Below are 5,096 nucleotides of genomic sequence, written 5' to 3'. Positions count from 1 at the left end.
GAAACCTCAAAGGCATATAGGATTTTTATACCTAGGACCAGAAGAATTATTGTCAGACATGATGTTAAGTTAATGGAGGACAAGGCATTTAGAAGATCTAGAGATTTGCCAGTAGATGACTAGAGTGAGTGGCCAACAAAAGCTCCAAGGCCTAGTCAAGGGCAATAGTGCCCAAGTATAGTTACTAGTACAAGTGTAGGCTCAAGTGGTGAAAATTCACAGAGCATGGACTAATAGGCACAACATAAAATGAATCTAGAAGACTTAGGGGTTGATATCACATCCTCAATAGTTGGAAAAAAGAACCATGAGGTTCAAGATGTAGAAGTTGATGAAATCCAACTTCATAGTGCACAAAAATCACCTACATGTAAATAGCTTGCTGAATATAAACTGAAGGAGCAAGAGCTTGAAGCAAAAAAAAAGAAAGAGAAAATATTTCACAATAGGAAAATAAAATTGCTATGTGAATGATGTGAATTTATAATGAGAGAGACCAAATATAAAGGCCTCAAGGAAGCTTGTAGAACAAGCTAGAAGGAGCTAGGAGATAAGGTTGACAACTAAGCATATGTCCATAAAAAGGTGGAGGGAACAAACTCCTGTGTTGTCAACAACTCATCCACTATAACTATTAAATAAATTTATTAACCTAAGTAAACTTAAGTAATAGAATAAATAATTATTTACTCTAACAACCCCCCTTAAGTACAACTTAGGGGAATTCCTTAAGCTCACAAAAACTAAGAAGAAATATAGAATGGGTCCCGACAATAAGGCCATGTTAGGTATCCATGTACAATGCAATGAAATACAACCTCTAAAAATGGGGAAAGAGGGAAAACCTCATGGGAAAAACCCTCCCACATAAAGTGGTAAGTACAAACATGCTGAAAAAGATGAGGGAAGGCCTCAACAAGACCCCCCAAGGACAACTTCTATTGAAAAAAGGCTCAACAGACTTGCTCAAAACCATAAGTACAACTAGTCCACCATGAGAGATACTAAAGCCCCACCAACTCCAATGTGGAAGAAACAAGGGAACATAAGAAGGGAACCCCTAAATGAGACAGGAGACTAAAAGGCCTAGCTGAAGCTCAAAAGAGAAAATATGAGGATCCTTAAAGGGAATCCCAAAGGTAGGTGTGATGAAACTATCATGAATGTGCACTGTAGAATCTGCAACAAGTGCACCTAGAGGCTTGATGAATGAAGCTAGAGGATCAGGCAGAGTGCAAGAAGAATCCTATGGAAGAGAAAAGCCCTCAATTAGATGTGGTGTAGAAGTCAAAATAGGGATCTTAGGAACAATACAAAGGTTCAAGTATCCTGACTACACCACATGATGCCCCTGTAAAAGAGAAAAGTCATGCTCTGAAAATGGAGATGGTGGGAAAAAGTGTGAGAAGGTGTAGAGATGGGTAGAAGAATCAACTATCCCTGTAGCAATAAGGCCTCCTATAGCACGATCCTGATCCTAAATGAAGACTAAATCAACGATGAACTCAACTATCTTCCTTGATCCACTGTGTGTAATTTAAGAAATTGAGAGAAGGTTGGCAGTAAAAGATGGAACATATAATACATCATTGAATATACCATCATGGATGCTAATTGAACCTCTCCCACAGATTGATAGGGTAGTGTTATTCCCCATGTGAATATGAGGAATAGGAGAAGCCTCAAGAGTAGAGAAGACACCATGAGAAGATGTCATACGGTGAGAAGCACCTGAATCCAGTATCCAAGGGACCTAGGAAGGGGATGCAATGGATGCCTATAATGCATGACCCTCTCCAAAGTCTAATGTAGAGGATAAAGATATGGAAGAAGACTGAAAGGAAGACCCCTGTGAGGTAGACGAGGATGGAGAAAAAATAGTGCTCTTCTGAAGAAGAGCTTGAAAATCTGCAATCTATTTCTTATAGCCATCAAATCTCTTCTAAAAACAATGTGCCTCATCATGAGATCCTTTCTAACAATAGGAACAAGTAGGAGTCTCAGTCTTCTTTTTCTCCTTTTTCTTAGAAGAAGATGATGAACTAGTAGAAGGAGAATTTGATATCTACTTCAGCTTCTACTCCTGTGGATCCTAGGTAAGCAATGCCTATGATTGTGAACTTGTAAGTGAATCCATCTATTTGATCTTGGATTGATCATGAGTTAACAGATCACAAAATGTCTCAAAAGATGGCATCTGATTTTTTTATCCAAGGCATCCATAGTGTAGTAGAAAGTGGAAGAGAAGATCTAATGATGTCCCCTCAACTTTGAGAGTATCAAAAAGATACACTTATCATCTATCTCAGTTTTCCCACAACCCTGCAAAAGTGTATGCAAAGATTTGAACTTCATCAAGAAGTCCTCAATGGTGGGAAAGCTATTAGGTGTCAAAGAATTCAACTCTCCATCAAGTTGCAATGCCCAGAATTCATTCACTATGCCAAATAAAGATAGGAATTTCATCCAAATAGCCTATAGAGTGGTTAAACCATCTAAGTGAAATAGAAGACTATCTGAGATGTTCAATGCAACCAACCTTGTGGCCTCATCCATTTTATTCTTGTGCTAAAGAACCTCAAAAGGTTGCATGAGAATAGGTTGGTTCTCATCCAAACATGACCATAAGCCTCTTGACATGAGTAGTCTAGTCATTTGTGCCTTCTAGGTGTGACAGTTATGCGGCATGAGCTGAGTCATAGATGGATCCAACATTGAGAGAAGAAGACAGAAGCAAAAGGGTCATTTTCTAAAGTAAATTATAGAGAAGAAAATACCCACACCCCCCCCCCCCCCCTCCCCCAACAATTGATAAAGATATCCCTCAAATACCAAAGAAAACAACTATAAAAAGCACAAAAATTGAGAAAAGAACCCAGATTCTCGATGTAGAGAGGGAGGAAACTGAAGCCTCCACTTCAACACCAAAAATAGGAGCTCAGTATTACTCAAAACTAATTCCAAATCTAGAAAGTAGATGATAAATCATGCACTTTTTTTTAAAATAGCATTGAAATATGTGTCCATATGAGCCCAAATGAAGCCTTTGAAGGAGCAAAAAATAGGATTTTCAAGTTGTAGAAAAATTGAGGAACAAAGATGTCAAACTTCTTGCACTAATGTGTAGATCACAAAATTCTACCCCAAAACAAAAAAAGTTTCTCAAAAAAATGAGTCATTATGAGGGAGATATCATTGTTTGAAAGTCACCTCTCTAGTTATTTTTCTAAATTGCCACCATCACACCTCCAAAAAATAAAGAAAAAAGCCCAAAAAATGTTAGATCTGCTATGTCAAACCCTCTTTCTCCTTTTTCTCAAAATATTGAAAAATTTTCTTCCTTAACAAACTAGGGTTTGTGTCTTCGAATTGTAGCTTCAAAAATCCTTCAACCAAGAAGCAATAGGGAGGCTCTAGTACCATGTAGAAGTTGATGAAATCCAACTTCACAATGCACCAAGATCACCTGCATGCAAATAGCTTGCTGAAGAGAAACCAAAGAAGCAAGAGCTTAAAGCAAAACAAAGAAAGAGAAAATATTTCACATTAGGAAAATGAAATTTCTATGTGAATGATGTGAATTTACAATGAGAGAGACTGCATATAAAGGCCTCAAGGAAGCTTTTAGAAAAATTTGGAAAGATCTAGAAGATAAGGTTGACAACTAAGCATATGTCCACAAAAAGGTGGAGGGAACAAACTCCTATATTGTCAACAACTCATCCACTAGAACTATTAAATAAATGCATTAATTTAGGTAAACTTAAGTATTAGAATAAATAATTAATAAATAATTATTTACCCTAACACAAGAGACACTAAGGGATACTCAAAAGTTTGTGGGAGCTCTTAGGAAGAGTACTAGATAGCAGAGACAACTAGCAAAGTTCAATGACTATGTGGTATTAGTTAGTTAGTTATTAGATAGTGAACCTTCTAGCTATCAGGAGGCTAGAGAGCATTAGGAATTGAGGGATGCTATGGTTGGGGAGTATAACTCAATTATGTAGAATGATGTGTGGGAGGTAGTAGTAGTTGGATCACATTGGATCTATAAGATAAAGCATGGTGCAGATGGTAGCATTGAGAATTACAAGGCAAGGTTCATGGCCAAGGTGTTCTCTCAAAAAGAGGGAATAGACTATGAGGAGACATTTTCTCCAGTGGCTAGGTATACTTCTATACTAGCTATGATTTCATTTGCGGCATAGATGGGATGGCAGATCCATCAAATGGATGTCAAGATAGTGTTCCTTAATGGTGAGTTAAAGGAGGAGGTATACATAGAGCAACCAAAAGGCTTTGTAGCACACAACAAAGAGACCCATGAGTGTAGATTGATCAAATATATATTGGAGGTGAAGGTATCAAGTTGATGGGCTATACTAATGTAGATTGGGTAGGAAGTACAATGGACAAAAGGAGCACTTTAGGGTTTTGTTTTAGTTTGTGATCAGGAGTTGTATCCTAGTTTAGTAGGAAGCAAAATTTTGTGGCTCTCCATTCAATAGAAGCAGAATACATAGCAGCCAGAATGGCGACATGTGAAGCTATATGGCTTCAGAAGTTGTTAGTAGCCTTTTTTGGTTAGAATGTTGAGGCTACTATGATACACTATTATAATTAGAGTTGCATCAAGTTGTCTGAGAATCCAATGTTTCAAGATAGGTCTAAACATATAGACATCAGATATCACTTCATCGAAGATTGTGTACAATAGGGGGTTGTTCAACTACAATACATACCAATAGAGGAGTAGGTAGCAAACATTCTGACTAACGCATTGCAGAAGGTGAAATTCCTCTTCTACAGAGATAAGTTGGGTGTCATGTAGAACAACTTCCTTGCTAAGAGGGAGTGTTAGTTTTAGGTAGCTTGGATAATTGTTTGTCCATATGTGATTAACTAACAAATAATTGTTAGAGTTACAAAAAATAATTATTTGTTAATTATTTATCTCCTTCTGGAAGCCACTAGTAACCTATTGGTTAGATTGTTTTAATCGAGAAGCAACTAGAAACTTATTGGTTGAGTTGTCTTGATCAAGAGGCAACTAGATACCTATTGGTTAAGTAGTATAAATGGGGATCAAGGGA

This window comes from Cupressus sempervirens, chromosome 5 (assembly GCF_028749045.1).
Source record: "Cupressus sempervirens isolate cs-2001-9-10 chromosome 5, ASM2874904v1, whole genome shotgun sequence".
In the NCBI taxonomy this organism is placed as follows: domain Eukaryota; kingdom Viridiplantae; phylum Streptophyta; class Pinopsida; order Cupressales; family Cupressaceae; genus Cupressus; species Cupressus sempervirens.
Note: the sequence above shows the minus strand (reverse complement) of the source record.